The sequence below is a fragment of the Rhipicephalus microplus genome, chromosome 6 (assembly GCF_043290135.1).
Source record: "Rhipicephalus microplus isolate Deutch F79 chromosome 6, USDA_Rmic, whole genome shotgun sequence".
Lineage (NCBI taxonomy): Eukaryota > Metazoa > Arthropoda > Arachnida > Ixodida > Ixodidae > Rhipicephalus > Rhipicephalus microplus.
In genome coordinates this window covers 63,704,729-63,724,168 of record NC_134705.1, presented here as the reverse complement: position 1 = coordinate 63,724,168, position 19,440 = coordinate 63,704,729, and the positions used below count along the sequence as shown (strand labels likewise).

At 43.6% G+C, this 19,440-nt stretch overlaps 1 long non-coding RNA gene across 1 annotated transcript; it reads left to right on the top strand.

The window, feature by feature from the left end:
- The first annotated feature begins 9,940 nt into the window (after positions 1 to 9,940).
- On the top strand, positions 9,941 to 11,973 carry LOC142764783 (uncharacterized). The gene is made up of 3 exons (XR_012883880.1): positions 9,941 to 10,072; positions 11,392 to 11,477; positions 11,842 to 11,973. It is a non-coding gene; the product is annotated as an uncharacterized LOC142764783 (long non-coding RNA).
- Positions 11,974 to 19,440: the final 7,467 nt, after the last annotated feature.

The following is a 19,440-nucleotide window of genomic DNA, read 5'->3' as shown; positions in this document are numbered from 1 at the left end:
TCGTCATTAGCGTAGCAATACAAGACGCTTCTCAAAACTGACGTGGATTTTTTTTTTCATTTCCACCTTTCCCGGATCTTTGCATTTTGGAACTTTGGAGAACATGCGCAGGCTTGGCATTGTACAGAAAGATACGCGTTCAAGTCCTTCTTCAAGATGTTCTCGTGCTCCACTATTCTGTCATTCGAAGAGCGGCCAGCTTACATGACCCTTACCACAAGTTAGGGGGTATAGTTCATTCTGCTGTGCTCGCCTGCAATTCCTACTGACAACCTTCTGAATAGACGTATGTGTTCATCATTTGGTTAATAAGTATCGATTGGGAAAACTTTGATAGCATACAGAAGAACGGCTTCCATGGTAACATTCGGCGTCATGTCACCATTATTACTTAAAATAGCAACGGCAACGGAAGTGACATAGCCGATACACAGAAGAGCTTTTCATCCCATGCAGAACTTTCCCACGTATGCCGTAACTTTTGGCTCTCGTTGCAAAGCTTGCGCGGACGTTGGTCGTGATTCATAGTTATTATTTCACTTTACGTTTCTCCTATTGCGGATATTGGCTGGTCAGCGTGCGCGCAACCCTGTTCCTTGTATGCAAATGAGGTTTGCTTACTTGCCGGAACAGCGCCATCATACCGGTCGCATGGAGATCATGGACATGTTCGCTGTCGCTGTGCACGTGGCATATATTTCTCATATTTTGAACTAAGGTGCGCATCTACCTACATAACAAAAAAAAAAACGAGTACGTATCGATTAGTAGCCCACTCGCTTCCACAACTACTCTTTTTTTTTTTGCTTATGCACGTTTTTCTTTTCCTGTGGGCCTTGCAAGTCGGCTTGCTACTTTTTGTAAGCAATTCTTAACGCCACACAGCTTTCAGCCTTTGCAGTTACCAGAACTTTGAGGACGCTGGAGCTTCCCCTTCGAGAAAACAACCCAATCACTTAATAAGGCCCAGTGCACATCGACCTCACTTCGATTCTCACTACATTTCTCAACCATTGCCATCCGTAAGAAAATAATTGGCTACGCGCGTAACATTGGCTGTTGTAAACCATGCTATAACTCCTGCTGCGTGTAATGTTGTTTGGTGCCCACTACGCCATGATATTTTCTTTTTCGAGAATCAGAAAAAGGCGTCCTACGTGCCCGTAAGGCGGCACGCAAACCTACGCAGCAACTCACTTCATTGATGCTTTTGCAACTGCAGATGATTAAATTATTTCTGAGTGCTCTGTAATGGGTGGGCCCTTAAAGCACCCACTCGATGGGCTATTCACGTGTTACGGCGCCTGGCGCAATTCTACGCTGCTGCTAGCCCATATTATATGCGTCAAGAAAACTTCCTCTACTACAAGACATTCATATAATGCTTTTCTTTTTTTGGAGCTGTTTCAAGCAATAGGGTGCTTCTTTAGTAAATTTCTGTAATAGGATGCTTCTCTACCTGCGTGCCATACAACCGGCCTTTGTAAATCCTCACTCGAACTGAAATTTTACATTGGTGATTTCATTCACACTTTTCTAGATTTTTTAGACACGTACAAGATGATGATGTTTCGCTCACAATGAACGACACCGACGCAGTCACGGATATTTCAGTGAAATTAGTTCTTTAAAACTATCTATAGTTATTCATTTGATTGCGCACAAGTGTTTTGTGACCAGATAATCTTGCCTCTATCGGCGCTGCCCCATAAGCTAAGCTTCAATACACTACCCACAATTAGCTTTTCTCTGCTCTTACCTGGTGATAGCATTTATATTTTTGCTTTTTTTCTCACTTCTCTGGTAAATTTTTAGGTCATTTCACCTGCACTTGATAAAGCTATAGTGCCGCTCAACGCACGTTGCCAAACATTAACGTGATGAGAGTTTCTGTAATAGGAATTAAGGTTATTACTTGCCTTTCACGAACTTACTTGCCCGTGCCTATAGACAGTGTATGTGTGTTTCTCTCTCTCTCTCTCTCTCTCTCTCTCTCTCCGTGTGTGTGTGTGTGTACGTGCGCGCGCGTGTGTTGGTCCAGACGGTGTAATCATGGTAACCACCATGCCATTTCATGAACAATCTTTTGTTCTTATCCTGGTATACTAACGCTTACGCTTACATAAGAGAAAGTAAAATTATTGATTCCACTGAATAAATGACATAACTAAGTTTTAAGCGCCACAAAATTGAAAAAAAAGCAAGGCCCAAATCAGCATGTAGGTGGGGTTGCAATTTATTCTGTGGTTTCTATGTACTACACCTGCTGTGAATCGCTGCCTACTCCGGTTTGTGGCTTGAGGCGAACTCGATTGAATGGAGTCGACTGTTTTCTGTACCTAGAACATACCAACGCCGTGGCCACCAAAACAGGAAGCGATAATGAAACGGGAATGGTGGGCGTAGAAACTTCCTGCTATTACGTTACCGCTGTTTCGTTGCTTGAATCGATATATATTTTCTCTCTCGTACCCATATCAATTATTCATTTTCTACTTTCTAACGTAGCATTGCATTGGTGTTTGTAGCATGCATGGATGGCGAGACCATTGTTATATCTTTGTCTAGACGGCGAATGATAGGAAGATCTGAAGGGAATTGATCAACACCAGGGACTGGTTTAGTATTTCTTGGAGGGATGTTTGAACGTCTTTTTCTACCTCCGCCTTGTCTCTTCGTCATATTCATAGAGGAGTGTTCATTGTTTGTTGGGGCATTTAAAAAAAATGGCAGCATATCCACGGAGTCAGAGATGGAGAGTGGGGCGAAGAATTCGTCCGTCCATTCGTTCTTGCTTCCGTCCGTCCATGCGTCCGTCAGTGTAACCGTCCATGCGTCCATCAGCCCGTCCGTGCGTGCGTCTGTTCATGCGTCCGTCCCTGCATTCGTCCATGCAGCTGCCCCTGCGTCCGTTCATGCGTCCATCCATGCATCTGTCTATGTGTCCGTTCGTCCATCTATTCAACACTCCAAGTACCACCATCTCGCATCTTTTCATCATACATTCCCCACATAGAAGCACCGCCATTCAGCGAACATTCCAAGGACTAAATGAGGGGTGGCACACGCACACTTCCTTACAGCTTGCGCTTCGTATCTACTTCCCATTTTTAACCACCTCGAGTTCATTCATGGTATATACAAGTTCATTGTATTCATGGCACTGCGGCTCAACGCTCGCTAAACCTTTTTAAAGCTAAGGAGGTTACACCCAGCGAGTATAACGTAGCAATCCTTTCTTGTCAGATAGTGCTCAATGTACATGCCAATGGCTGCTAATATTGATTGCAGCCTGCTCGTTAACTAAAAGCCGAATGCTCCTGTCTCTCATTCCCCATTAGCAGCCATTAACATGTACATTGAGCACTATTTTTTATTGTTGAACAACACACAGAAGTAGTCTCTCACCGGCACCACCTTGGAGGTCAAAATGTTATACTTGTTACATACAACGGGGGACGAACGGGTGCCGCTATAAGGAGTTTTGCCCCTAAAATAAAACATTTTCTAATTTAAGAGAAAGTGGATGTTGTGCAGATTAAGAACTTTCTTCAACATGGGGGGCCGCTGGAGCGAGCTTTTCTGCATGCGGACGTTGTATTATTCGAAGCACCTGCGCCTGACTTAGAACAGGCATTATTTGTATCCTTCAGAACAGAAGGAGGAGGAAAGTGTGACGAGGGGGAGGTGGGGACGAGAAAGAACGAAAGGCTGATGAGCCGGATTGGTTGCCTTGAATTAGGTGACAAATCCCGCTTTTTAGAAGGCTTTTAAAGCATCGAGTTTACAAATATTTTCGAAAAATGTACAGAACCCGGTAAAGAATGAACCTTGGCGGCACTGAAAAAGGAGAAGGTGAATAAAAGGATGAATTGTCAACCACAGTTCACAGCAGTATAGCTCTTTAAAGAAGCGTTGTTGGTTATACAGCTGCATCGGAGGATCAATTGATGTTGTTCTTTTTATGGCTATACGATCAGCCAAGAGTAATTGTAAATTGCAACTAAGAAATGTTCATTTTCGAACGGTAGCATTGGAAAAGAAAAAAGTCTTAAAATATGCGTGGAAAAAAATTTCAATGATTCATTGTACGCCTAAGCTTTTCAACGACGTAGAGAAAAATTTTTCTAAAATATCTTTAATATTCTTTTTGGTGCATCTGTTTTTGTATGTCCACGAAACAAACGCTCCTCCGAAAACAAAATGACGGGCATTCGACAAGCGGGAGGGGCAAAGTAAATCGAGGTAGTACGGTTCAACCGCTCGGGGTACTGCGGGTCAAGTGAAGGTAGTGCAGTGCAGTGCAGTGCAGGATTAGAGAGGGCATCACAGTACAACGCTAGGCAGGAAAATATACAGGGCAGCCATGAAGTTGACCAAACAGGCAAACAGACTGCGGCACAGCATGAGTGTTTTTTTTTGCGGTTGAAATGAAAACTGCGTAGATACAATCTAATTACAGCATTTGGTAATTCCGGTTATTTTTCGCTTATGCACTCGAATTACTCTATGTACCGGCCTATATATGAGATAAGTGTAATGGAGTTCCTGTACCATTCATAAGGTTATAACGCATCGACTCACGTTTTAACAGAACCTAAAGTGTTGTCTGGGCAAAATTATTCATCATATAACAAACGGGTAAAAAAAAAACTATGCCTGCCTGCAGCACCAGAGTATTGCAGGCTACTGAACCAAATGCACAAAATAATTGAGACAACCATCAACTGAAAATTTCGAAAGAAGAGTGAAGCCGCTTAGCAAATCATTCTTTGCAGTCGATCAAAATAAAAACTGTAATCACACACGTATGCACCACAAGAATCGGGTAAATTCCTGTGTACTCAGACCCCGAAGCGATGGAAATCTCACGTCAACGACGACGTGCTCGTAGATGAATAAAAGGAGCGAACGCTTGATTTGAGCGTGAGTTTCAGTCTCTGGCGTTCGAAAAACTACGCCTTGTCTGTGATTGCTTGCGGTTTAACTTGAACCTCTCTGCACTGATAATCAACGTAGAAACAATATATAGCATCGCCTAGCTAGAGCCTAACAGCAACCTAAAAGCAACCGACCTGTGCATCCTAGCTAATGCCTCTAGATACAAACAAAATGGTCTTTTGAATCGTCCAATATTGTTGTTTCAAGCTTTGCATGGATAATTGCAAGTTTTTTTTTCTTTTTTTATCCAGCGTACAAAATATCTTCTATTCACGTTGCACACTAAGGCCCATGCTCTATTGACATGTATAATGAAGAGCATATACCCTCTCTGACAGCGCCAGAATCTCGACAAAGTTTCAAGCACACTTCTCGTTTGCGCAGCTAGCCGTTCGCTGCAAAAAAGAAACAAAAAAGAAAAAGACAAAAAAATTAAGCAATGAAAAACTACAGGTGGTAGTCAGAAGACCCATTCTTGCTTATTGTAATTGCATGAAGCCTACTTGGCTCCATGCAATTAGGACGGGACTGTGGTATTTCTTTTCTCTCGTGCGCACTTGCGAATGACGGGAAATTACCATATCAAATAACCACTGTTCTTTTTCCGAGCATCATCGTACTCCCGACTTCAGAACTTAGTTCTTCTTCTTCGTTCACTGTTCTCCGAAACCACGCATTCGCTCTCTCATTGCACTTTTGCCATTTCTGACGTCTGCCGGTGGTTATAGAAACGTGAAACTGATTTATGCACTGTGATTTTTCTCCAGTTATTTCTTTGAAAGTGGATACATGCTTATCAAAGTAGTTCTAGAGATTTGAGTTTTCGCACTAGATAAGTGATGTTCTCTTAGAAAGAAAAACAGAGAATGTTACCTGAAACGCGTACTTACAAAAACTGCCGAGCACAAGACATAAGATATACACCGCTTCTTTCCTATGGATTCCTGCACTCTGCTTACTATAGCCTCTATGCTGAAAACTCCTTACCTTTTTTGTTTTACACCACCTCAAACAATAAACAAACACTGACTGTATACTATGGTTGCTGCAAGCTTCAACAAGTCATCTACGTGATACACATCGCACAGATTAAGCTACTCTTCTGAACCTCATCTGAAACGAGATGTGGTTTGTGCGTCGACTGTTTATTTTGGTCTCCCACCTAGTATTTTTAAACAAGTAAAAATGCCTCATTTCGTGCGATTGCAAAACTTTGTCTTCCACTGTGGAACAAAAACTCTCGACGCTAAACGTGCTTAAGTAAGAAGATTGCCTATCCGAGGTTCCTAACGTGCTACGGTAAGATCTTCGCCCATTAGAGGTAACCCTTCAATCTCGTTGGCACACACGGTTGCACTTCTTTTTTTTCTTATTAGAGAACACGCGTGGTATGTGCGCTTTCCATCGACTAAATGTCACTTCACTGTGTGTGCCACCAAATCTGAGCCCAGTGGGAGCACTTGCATCGGTTCCCAAAATTTAAGAGAGGTTGCCAACGTAGACAGAATATGACATCTTGCACCGAGAGCAAAAAGAAAAGGTAGAAGCCTGAAGTAAACAGATTTCGCTCAGGGATGACCGTCAGGATGTATACAGCAACTTTATAACCATATGACGGTTGTCCGAGAAAGAAATATGCGCTCTCTCTAAGACAACATGGGCTCACTGGCTGTCGCTATGGACCACGGAATGTAGAAGAGTAATGGCGAATTCCATTGAGAGAGCAGGAGCACTCAAAAACACGCTGAAAGTGCTCTCTTCACAGCCGGCGTGTTTCAGTGGTTGAACAGGTGCAGGAGCACTGTCACCCATCGGTAGAGCAAGAGTGCTTTTGCTGCGCCGAGAGCAGTTTGCAGTGCTCTCACCTGAAAAGCGGAGTAGGCGCAGTATGATGAGTCACGTGGTCCTTGAACGTCACAGTTTCGGAATTTTCCTTCAGCCGGCGAGCGCGGCGGCAATGGTAGCAACCGTGTGCAGTTTGACACGGCCGTTTTGTACGGATGGCTACGATGAGAGCTGGACGTCTGCTCAATGGGTCATTGCATAAACATACTAGGTATTACGATAATGAAGAACACGTGGCTGACTGATTTCATGAGTATTTTGCTGCTGCCCCAGAGAGAATATGTCGGGTCTTGGAATGTTGCAGTGACATGGTCTCCCTACCTGTCACCTTTTCACCTGCCCTCCGGAAGCTCGGCGCGTTCCAGCGGCAGGTTGAGTGGCCGTGCTCTCAGTGCTCTGCCCCCCGCTCCGCAGTGCACTGCCCATCTGCTCCTGTTCCCTCATTGGAATTCGCCATAAATGCAGGGATCGAGGTGGTAGCCCCATACAAAATAAAAGCAAAGCTTGTTTTATTTTAGCATGATGATTGAAAAGTTGTGTGCTCCACGAAAATAGAGCGCAGTTGTGCGGAACAGTAGTGATGACCAAGCATGTATTTACAGCGAATAAAATAAAATTGCATGCTGCTATGAGGCTTTAACACCAACACTTATCTACGCGCCGGAACACTGACCGTCACACAAGCATCGGCTAGTGGGGTTTAGCTCTCGCCAACGAAAGCTATCCAGTACTTCTGAACTCACTCTTATAGTGTTAAGTGCAAGCGTATAGTTAGACATTATGTGACACAAGTTATCGACAAGAAGCCAAAATACCACGCCCTATACTCGGCGACAACTTTTTTGGCACTGAAGGGAAAGCTACGGAACCAAATTGCGTGCATCCAACCGCCAATTAATGTAGTTCCAAAGTAGCGCCCGTATTTGCAACGTGAAATATCAGTGTCCCTCTTTTATTTTCTACGTGCAGCTATATTTGAAACAGGACACAGTTCACACCAGTAAGTTGTTCGTAATTATTTTGTATGTCATGACTTCGCATTTTTGAACAGGTGAGAAAGTCCCACCTCTTTACGTGCACTTCAGACGCTAAGCGGCATCTGCGTCTACATGAAACGCTGATCGTGCGCCTCTGTCACTTTCCTCAGCGCCACGAGACGCGTGTCAAAACGGACTACTTCGTGTAGTGCTACACAGTAAAAATTTTTGCACCCAAAAGGGTGTAAAAAGGGTGCTTTTACGAGAAAGCACCCTTTGCAACACCCTTTAACACCCATAAATGGTCGATTGAAAAAAAAGCACCCCTTTGTTTGGGTGCTTGCCTCGATAGCACCCTAAAATAGGCTCTAAGGGTGCTTTTGTGCCTGAGAAGGGTGTAGGTGCCGATTCATCAGATGGAATATGCAGCATAAGAAGAACACATAATTATAATATTTGGGATTTTACGTCTCAAAAACCTCGATATGATTATGAGGGCCGTCGTAGTGGAAAGCTGCAGAGATTTTCACCATTTGGTGTTCTTTAATGAGCGCTCATATCGCACAGTGCAAAGGCTTCTACCTTTTCGCCTCCGCCTTAATTCGACTGCCACGGCCGGCATCGAACCCGCGACCTTCGGATTGGCGGCCGAGCAGTGCAGCTACTGCACGAATATGTGGACCTTGCGTTAAATGACGGCCTAATTGACTTAGAATGTGTGAAGGTGCTCTCCGAATACAGCAGAATGTCAGCAGAAGCAAATCGCGTTTCATCTATAATGGCAATTAACTGCAATCCATGTTACGAAAGCTTTCCTTAGCGTTCGTTATAAGCTGCATGTTTGCTGTGGATTATATACACACGAATAATGTTCGCTCGAGTATGGGTGTGTGTGCGTGTAAGCGCGATTGTGTGTACACCCGTGCATGTGTGCGTGTAAGCGCGATTGTGCGAGGCCGTGCGTGTGTTAAGCGTGCCTGTGCACATGTGTACGCCCATGCATGCGTGCGTTTACGGTCGCGTGTGTGTGTGGCCGCTTGTGTGTATACGTGTATGTGTGTGCGCCTGTGAATAAGTATGCGTGTGCATCAGCCCGTGCGCCCTCAAATTTCGTGTGTGTGTGCGGGGGGGGGGGAGGGGGGCACTGCTTCTTAGTGTTTAAGGTCCCACACCTGTTCAGACTGGGAGTCTATATGGGAGGTGGCTTAAGAAATGGCGGTGGTCAAGGCACTGTACACTAACTATTCAGTACATGGAAAACAGCTGCACACTTTCGTACCTCATCATTGCTTACGAACTTGCTGTGGTAACTGATTAGCTCCGTTGAGGCGCTTCTACGCTCGAAAACGTGGGTTATGACCAATTCACAAGGAAAGCTGTCACTGCACTTATGCACAACCATCGTTTATATTAACAACGTTTAACAAGAACGTGCACTGCCTTTGCTACAGGTGCTTAGCTAGCTCATTGGGCAACCATATGGAATTATGTGCTGATCATGTGGTCAGCAAAAAGTTTGTTATAACAACCTCGGCACGTTTCGTGGTGCATGACAAGCCTTCTAAACATCCGCTACTGTGGATTAATTTGTTCCAGCTTCGACTACGCATTCAGTGTTTGCGGCACCATACGCGGAATCGCCTGACACAGACAATGCAAAAAGAAATTTCTCTGGAAAAAGGTGTAGCGATGCTCTCCCGCTAATGCCACCGAGGACGAAATAATTATTGTTTCTGGCCATTCCATGGTGCACTTTGTTTTGCGCAAGTTTTGCTTCACTATTTTTCGCCCACTGCAATCGCATTCCGTCAATATACTCAAAGAACCCGAGGCTGGTAAATAACCTGCGTCGCTGTGCGACTGGCTGGAAGGAGAGTGGCCGTTTACAAGGAGTCATTCCGCGTTGAACGGCCGTCCGCCGTATGCGCCATAGCGTTTGCCTTTCGGCGCCGTCTTGGCGGGTTTGCCGCTCCTCCCCCCCCCCCCCCCCGCTCTCCCCGGCCAGCGTCAACGGCGGCGTAGATAAGCGAAGAGTTGCGTCACCGAACACCTGCGTCGACAGCTGCGGCGCCGCCACGCCGCCGCCACGCCGCCGCCAGTGCCCCCTCCTTCTCTCTCTCAGTGTTGCCCTCTCTGTCTCATCAGTCTTTCAAATGCGTTGCGTTGGTCGGGGGTCATGGTCGCTGTGTGTGTTCTAGCGAACAGGCGCATATTCAATGGTGGTCACGCATGACACCGTGTTCGAAGTGACGCTCGGATTAAGGAATATTCATGGAGTGGCGGACACGGACAACGTGGGCCTGTTAACGGTGAGTGAACTGTTTTCGTAGGTAGTAATCATACAGCGCTAGGTGGGCGCCTGCAGCAGCTCTGCCGAAGTAGGCTGCCAGCCATTTACAACAGCATGCGTTCGCGGGCCTGTTGCAGATGCCCGATTAAACGTGGGACTTAACGAGTTCACACTGCTATGCGCGATGTTGTGTAAGTGCCTGCATCACTCATACAGTGAGTGATGTGATCACTTAACAAGGGCGGGATTAGTTGCTGATCGCACATTGTCTCTACACTGCGCAAAGTGATTGATATTGTTTTCAGATGTGCTTTGGGCTACATCGTAATAACATTTCTATTAATACTCAAATGTACAACGTGCTTCTGTAGGTGTAAGCGCAAAAAAAGAAAGAAAAAGCAAAAATTATGTACAGAGGCGCATTGTACGAAATGGCTTTTTTTTTTTGCTTAAAGACGGTATAGTTGGAGGTGCTGATATGCCGCGATGCTCCCAGCACGTGCGCCTCGGTCTTTTAAGCTATTTAGGACAAGTGCCACCAGCAACAGGGAAAGATCTAGCAGACTTCCAAAGGCGCGTTGTTGTGGCCATCGCCGTGCGTTGTTTTCCCTCGTTTCTGTTCGCTGTTTTCGTGCTTCGCTTTCATCTGCGATAATGTTCGGCGTTATAACAGAATCGAGAGAGTATACGTGACTGTTGGAGCTATGTGCGGTTGCTCTAGCATAAGTCATGGCTGCTGCAACGTAGTCGGCGTCCGCGCGCGTTGGTGTCGTTCGAGCGCTCTTACTTGCGTGATTGTGTTTAACTGAGTATTTAGGCACGGGTTACGTTTGTAAATCTCGTAGTCAATAATCGCTAATAGCGTGCCCCTGATTGCCATCAGAGGATGGGCTTGGTTGTCGAAATATGCCAGACGCTTTTTCTGAAAGCAAGCTTTAAATTTTTTTTTTAAAAGAAGTACTTTCATACGTGCAAGGCAGTGCCTATTGCAGGCCCGCAACTCTTTAAAAACTGGACGACCTATCACATCTTTTATCAAATTACAATGAATTAAGATGATTGAATTATAGATGACGAATTTCTGTGCTAGATTAGGTGCACAAAACACATGTTCGCAGCCCTACGTCTAGAAAGCAGGCAAATAGGAAGCACAGCGTCAAATTTGGATTAGATTCCATTGACGGAGCGTCTTGTGAGAGTAGAAAGAACGAGAAAATTGTTCATTTTTGATGCCCTTATAGAGGCAGTCAGAATTGCACTGATTGGTGACTTGTAACAATTCCTCAGATTGTTAGAGGCGTGATTTAAGTAAGTAAATCTTTTGCTTTTTTTTTGCAGACCTCTTCGCTAGTGCCACGCCCAAGATCATTTGTTCTCATGTAAAAGAGAAAGCAGAGATGTCTTCACTGTTTGTACATGAAGAGGTAAGTTTCTTGTGCGTTTTGCTTAATGCTACATGTTCTAAACGTTGTACTTTAAGAATTGTTTTTCACACTGGCTCACTACCCTAGAAGGAATTTGATTCTTAAGTGAGTTCAGGCTTTCGTAAGTGCCATTTTTGAGCTGTAGTCTGACACTTCACCTGATTTCGGGAATTCGCTGTATGCTGGAAAACTCTTATCTTTATCATACGAAATTATTGAAATGTATAGGTTGTATGCTTCGAGTTCAGTGTAATGTCAATTACACGCCATTTCGAAGGATACACACTACACATTCTTTATATATGGTGCTGCCAGAACAGCACGAAAATTTTTTTATGAGAAGTCATATTTGCTCTTATTACAGGATGAGAGGGTGCCGCTGACGTCCTGCGTAGTCTACCCTGGACCCAGCCTAGAGCAAGCCTACTTCCTGAACCTCCACATGGATAACCGCAAAATCTTCCGTGTCAGTAATGACGAAGAAGGAAGGTGTGACAGCACTGATGAGTTGATTTTTTTTTATTTTTAACATTGTCTACGGCCGCAAGGCCTTTAACAACCACCGTGATTGAGCGGCTTTTTCTCGGCGTGAGTTTGGAGTTTATCAAAGAAGTTGTTCAGGCAGTACGACGCTGAAAATTTTAGTGTCACAATGCCTGAACAACTTCTTCTAGTGTGGTCATGGTAGATGAACAAATATTGTTATTTGTGTAAGTTATTTTGCTTAAATATAGCTGGACCATTCCATGCCAAACGTCCCAGCCACTTTGGCGACCATCTGAATTGTATTTGAAAAAAAATTGTGCTGACTTACTGCGTTGAAAACAGTGAACTGCTAGAATACTTCAGCGAGAAAAAAAGTTTTGTTCATGTGGCTGGCTTATAACTTCCTGGCATAATGCCGTCTGTGTGCTGTTTGTGGAAAATCTTGTTTTAAAACTACCGCTTATTTTTTCTAATGTGAATTCGGTCTACCTGTTAAGTAAATGTGCTTCTGTAAGGTATTTGAAGCTCAATAATAATAGTGCAATTTTTTTGCCACATTCGCTTCCAAGAATAAAGCCAAAATGTGTTATGTTTGCATTTTTTATTGCAATATTGCACTTTGTATGAATATCTGAGCAGTGAATACTTACTCCACAGAAGGTATATTCTGAGGAAAAAATATCTTTATACCTCTCAAGCTGCTGAAATATACGAGAAAATATCACGAATTTCACAAAATCGTGAATTTTGTACGTATTGAGATGCAATTTGCTCCATGTTGTGATACAATGAAAACTCATCATTATACCTAAACTGTAAGAAAATGAAATTCTTTTCTGTAATAAAAATCTTATCGCAAAAAGGACAGGAAAGAGCGCTGTCAACTGAATTTTATTGAAGGTGCTACGAGCGTTTTTATACTGAGCACAAGACCAGGGCTCATCTGCAACAACACATGTGTGACCATGACAAAATCATTTTAACCGAGAAAATAATACTCTTTTTCGGAAAAGATAAATGAAGGTGTACTGATGCATTGATCCTTGGCCTTCCTGATAAAGAGTTCTAAAATCTCTCATTTTTCTGCTTGCTTTTTTTTTCAAAAACCGTGTTTTATGAAACCTAGGACTACACTTACATTCTTTACGGTGTCTGGCCATGAGACTACTATAGCCCTTCTTAACATTTGAAGCATGCTGTCTTGCTTGATCATTGAAGCATTGCCCAGTTTGTCCTATGTTTACTTTTCCACGTGTTAGCGGTATCTCATACACATTAGATTGGCATTCAGTAAACCTATTCTAGTGACGAATGGTGCAAGATTGACTATTCCTGTTGCTGTAAGTACATGCACTTTTGAAAGCTTGCAAGGGGTGGAAAACAACAATGTCATATCTGCTGGCTCTTTTCCTAAAATTGTGAGACACCTTATGTACGTAGTACCATGTGACATGCAAAGGTGATTGGTCATTCTCTGTTTCTTTTGGTCCTGTTTCCTTTAACTTTACTTTCTGCAGGAGGGTTTCCCAAACAAGTGTGATGATGCTGTTGGGGTATTGGCTGGTGTTATCAGCCCAGGAGTGCTAAGAATGTTCTGCCTTTTGATAGTGGGCATTCAAAATTAATAAAAAGAGGAATTGATACCACATGTATTCAGGCCACCCTTCAGAAGTCATGTTAGCACAAGGGTGAGGTGAGGCTTAAAAACCAGATTAAGAGACTAAAAGATGCTGGGTATCCCAACAGAATCTTCACACCCGTTTGCAAAACCCTCCTGCAGAAAGTAAAGTTAAAGAAGACAGCACCAACAAAAAACAATGACCAAAACCTTTTCATGTTATACCACATCACGTGTCTCACAACTAGAAAAATAGCCAGCAGATATGATATTAGCGTGTTGTTTTCCACCCCTTGCAAGCTTTCAAAAGTGTGTGTACTAAACAGCAACAGGAATAGTCAATCTTGCCCCATTCGTCACGAGAATAGGTTTACTTAATGCCAATTTAACATTTGTAGAAATATTTTTTATCAGGTAAACCAATGATCAGTGCATCACTACGCGTTCACTTATCCTTTCCGAGAGGGAGTATTCTTTTCACAGTTAAAATTATTTTGTAGTGCTCACACGTGTCGTCGCGCATGAACACGGTTCTTGTACTCCGTATAAAAGCGCTCGTAGCACATTCATTAAATTCAGTTGACAGTCTGTGCTCTTTCCTGTCCTTTCTGTCTCTTCCTAAAGTTGTCGCGCTGCGACTAGCACACAACCACGATGAACCAACTCTCCCAAATTAAGCTCTTGTTACGTAACATGTAGACCAAGTTTCATATGGAAAGAAGGAGCGGTGCTTTTAAAATAAAATTTTTCACATACAACACCTAGACGGCATTCCAGAAAGTTCAGAAGGCAGCCACGTGACCAAATATTTTTCCTCTCCTAAATATTCCAGAAGTTCAGTATTTTCAATGCAGCACGAGTTTTTCGAATACATTTGAGATGGTTGCGAAAATGGCTGGGACATTTGGCATAAAGTGACCCAGCTGTGTCATTAGCCATAATTATGCATTACCTCTTTTGTTTTTTGTGTGTCCTGACTCAGTTTTGTGTTCGTTTTTAGCATATTGTGTTTCTGATCATTGTATTGGTTTCTTAAGTATTCGCTAAAGTTATATGTGCGAAAACCCGTATATGTTTGCATGTACATCATTTCTCATAACCAATTGTTATACATCCAGGAATACAAAGCTTAAACCACTGTGATTGTATACATTTGAAAACACTATCCATATATATTTTTGTGTGCATCACTTCTTGGGAACGATTGTGTACATGAAGGCGTATATAGTGAAATCATGGTGATTGTATATATTTGAAAGAATCATAAGTATATATTTGCCTGTATTTCATTCCTATTAACCGATTGTGTACACGAAGGAGTATTCAACTGGAAACCACTGGGATTGTAGATACTTGAAAGAATTATAGGGATATATTAGTGTGTATTTCATTTGTAGTCTCTATGTACTTGAAGCAGTATACTAAACTGAAACCAGTGTAATTGTATGTTGCAAAGAATTGTCAATAAAGTGAAACTGAAAAAATATAATAAACATTTGAGGTGTTGCATGTGTAGTGTACGTATACATGAACGTATATCTGGTGAAAAAGTTGTGTGGCAGAAGAAAAGTTTATGTTTTATTTGCCTATTAAATAAACGCAATATGCAAGGGCAGCAAGGCTTCATTTTCTGTAACGCATATTATGCATATACACTGAAGTATATATAGATCCAGCACAAGTTCATACACGATTGTACGCGTTTATATTTTTGCCCACACGCAATGAATGGAGCTCGACAGGTGGTGCACCATCGATAATCAGGACCACTTTCTTCAAGTAGTGTTTAATCAGTGCATGCTGATATCTAGGTGGCAGTATTCGCCACCCCTGCCATGGGCACTCAACACCCTTGTGCACCCTTCTCGCACCCTCCTCAGAGGGTGCTAAAAAAGTGATGGACATCGAAGGCACCCTTCCTTAAGGGTGTTTTTTTAACACCCTACAGTTTTTTTACATGTACACCCTATTCTTAGGGTGCATGGTAAAGCACCCTTTTTGGAAGGTGCTGAATTAACACCCTTAGGGTGTCGTCCACGGGACAAGCTCATTTACACCCTTCTGGGTGTAAAAATTTTTACTGTGTACATGTGCAGAAGCTCCGCTTCCGTAGCGTTCCCTTCAGTGCCAAGAAAAGTTGTCGCCGAGTGTAGCTGGCACTATAGCCTGCACTCACCACTAGCTAACATTGAGATGCTGTCAAGACAAACCAGCAAATATTGGTCACTGTTGGTCAGAAATTATGAGGCTTATGTTGGTCGTCATCTTGTTCCTTCACGTTCATCTATGGTTTCCTCGTGTAAAGGAGCGTAAATCATACAGTTATTCGCATTATCTAAAGCATTATCTTTCAATCGATTGCACGCATTACATGAGAAAGAAATCGCGCTTAATATTCCCTATTGGGGTCGAACAGTTGATGACTTGCCCATGGAATCTCCGCCGCACCTTACTATTTTGGGACTCCAAGATTGCGATCAAGCGCGCTGCAATTTCAAGTGACGTATTACGTGGCATCTCAGCGCGCTACAGGGGCTTCCCGTGCAGCCTATACGAAAGGTTAAAAAAGTGGGGACGTCGTTACGCTTTCCTCTGGACAGCTAACCCAGTGCCTTGCTGTAGCCTAACAATCCATCTATGACGAATGAAAAAAGCCCGCAGTCCCCTCGACAGAAGTACCATACACTCTAGTGCGAATATGTGCGGCACTCAGACGTGCTGCACATCGTGACCCATGTTGGTGTCACGGCGTCGTACATCCACCACTTACGTTTAAACCAACTGTCTCCCCGAGTTCATGGTATTTGGTTTAATGGACTACACGGCCATAACCCTGGTGATTATTAGTAGGTTAAGGCTATGCCATGTTCTTGTAATGCTTGCAACTTCGTTCTACCAATGACACTGTTACGTCTCTCATCAACACCTGTTCAGACGGATACCACGTGAGATTTATGGAGAAGTTCCGGCTAGACGACCGAATTGAGGCAGCTGCTTACTTCTGCGACTGATGAATCAGTTCCGCGCATGCACTCGATAATGATCTGCGAAGGCGTGGTCACCATCAGCCTTGTCCATGACGCTATTTTTAAAGTTCATGCTCATTGGGCAGGCCAGGGTGCATCCGCCTGTTAGGAGAAAATGCTGTACACTTGTAATGTGCTATTCGACTGTAGTTCGCCACTCTTCTGGCAGTTGTTACAAGCTCCCGAAGTCGATGTCTTAAGCAACCTGACAGCTATGAACAACGTTGTTCGGCTTTGAGATTGTTGTGCCATTTTTTTTTTTACACTGAGCTAAGCGTTATGAGCTGTATTGGTGTTTGGGGTCGAGAAGTGGTATGGAGCATAGGGCAGGGGGGGGGGGTCTTAGTAGTGTGTAAAGTTTACTACTACTCTGTCGTAAGTGTGGATAGTCAACACAACGCGAGTATAGGCCAACGATAGTTAGGACTGGCCAGTGTTAGTGGCACTACCTTAAAGTTAACCAAATTATAAGCTACTCGTTGTAAGAAACAAACAGGTAAATGAAGCCCCTGCTGGAACCTAATAAGCGTTACCTGGTATACTAGTGATGAGCTGGCCTCCTTTAGCAGGCTCAAACTAACGGTCAGCCAACGTGAGCATGTGATAGTTAACACCAGGTAATCATCACATGCCTACCAGTTAAACATTCTTAGCGATAATTATAGCGGACTTGCCAACACCGGCCACATGTAGGCGCCTCTAACCAATATAGGCAAACACTGATGTCAGAATGGAAAACGAATGAACATTATAAGCAGGTATCGTAGTTGACAATGAGTGAAATACATGAACCTGACTTGACCACGTGGTGCGCTGGTCTGAAAACAGCAATGCACTAAGAGTAACAGAATGGAGACCGAGGAATCGCTGACGCAGTTGACGAAAGCATAGAGTTAAATGGAGCGTCAAAACTAGAAGTTCGCGGGGATAAAATAGAATCAGCTCACCTAGGATAGAGCTAATTGGAGATCATTTGTAGATGCTTTTGTGCTACGAGGGGCTGAAAAAGGCTGAGAATAATGACGAATGAGAAGCCAGTGTCGATAGACGCATACCAGAAATATACCTAACTTTACTTGTGCCAGTCGGCACTTTGAAATTACTGGCACAATTTTGAAGTCCACGCAGAATCTCAATGCGGATTTCTCTAAGTAATGCGTAAGCGTATACCTTAATTAATTGTAGAACATTGTTTTCAAACATGTTTCATTTTCTTCCTTGAGTCCGTCAATCATATGGAATGGCCACATAAAAGGTGGATGAAAATGGCGTGGAGGGAAGCTGAGTGGAGGTATCTATGAGTGAACCAAAAGAAGAAAAGACCCATCCCGTCTGCTTAGCTTAGGCTTACTTCTATCCACCAGCGTCGTGAAAATATGCTGGAAAACTTAACAGGAGTAACTCGTGGGTATCTCGAAATGGTAAACTTAACACGTGGTTCAGTGAGAACTAGTACTAAGGGATGCATCGGAACATCTAGGCCCGTAACTAAAACTTCGTCATCCTAGCCTTCTGGACATCGAAGGGAAACCCATATCTTTCCGGCAATAACGAAAGAGCGGAAACGAGATGTTTGTCTGGTCGATTGGGGAGTCACCTAACTGCGTGGGTGTGCGGTTGTTCGTGAACAGTGATATAGCGGTGTAGCGTCAACAGCGAGAGTATAATGTATTCCGTCACAAGAAAAACAATATATAAATGGAATGGTTATGTCTGAGCACACTTTTCAGACATCTTTCATGGCTCACACTGAAAACGAGTAGACACGGCATGGGCTATATAACATCTGCGCACAAGACGGAAGTGTGCCAACATTTATATATAATTTTGTGTTATATCTATAGAGTTCGAAGCCGCTATGCATTAGTGGCTTTTTTATTCGCGTGTACGTAGATGTACAGAACTGTGAACGCCCGAAAAGATATGCCTTGAGGACATCATTCAGAAATATTACAAGTCTGAACTAAACAACAAAGGCAAGTCAGGAATACATTAACATGATCCGTTTCGTTCGCTACCCCTGACCGCAAGATGAAATTTTGAGAAGAAAATGGAGGACGTAGGAGGAGGAGAAAACTTCATCTTGCTCCGAGACCGGGGTTTGAGCGGTCTTTCGGCTACAGACCACCTTCACAGGTCTTCGTGTCAAGGTTTATTTCACTAGGAGATCTGTAATGGTGTCTAGAAAAAGTGGTTAACGACTTTGAGAACTTAGTACTCTACTATGGGAGAGCATACCCCCCACCACGCCCCCCTGTGGGCCTCACACTTGATGAGGCCCTGTGGACAGTCGCTGTCCCAAAAAGTGGCTGTAGGTTTCATGAATTGGTCCCTGATGACACTCACGTTAGCAGCTTACGACGTTTACGCGGTAGAATTGGCAGATGACATTGTACTGGGAACATACGTGAGTAATACTGTACAAGTTGCATACTGATTACATCAGCAATAAAAGTGCATACAGAAAGTTGAAGTGTATGATTCACATTAAAACGTTTAGTACAAAATAAAGACGAACTTATGCAGAAAAGTTTTGTCATTGCAAAAAGAACTTCCGTTGTGGCGGAGCTCTGGTTGTCTCGATCAGAGGACTGCACCAAAAGACTTCCGGCGAGAGACGCGCCAGGAATGAGGAAAAAAGGTGGCCCGCTCTTACTATCCCAGACGATTTGACTGAGTGTCGCGGCCTCGCCAGGTGTGTTGCACTGCTCGTCACTACATTCACAGATGATGCGTGAAAACAGGCGGGAGGTTTTGAAGGCTCTGTTTGAAGCCACCTTCATGTGACCGGCTGGCTCTAGGAAAGAGGGAAAAAAAGCGTTCACGGTGGCAC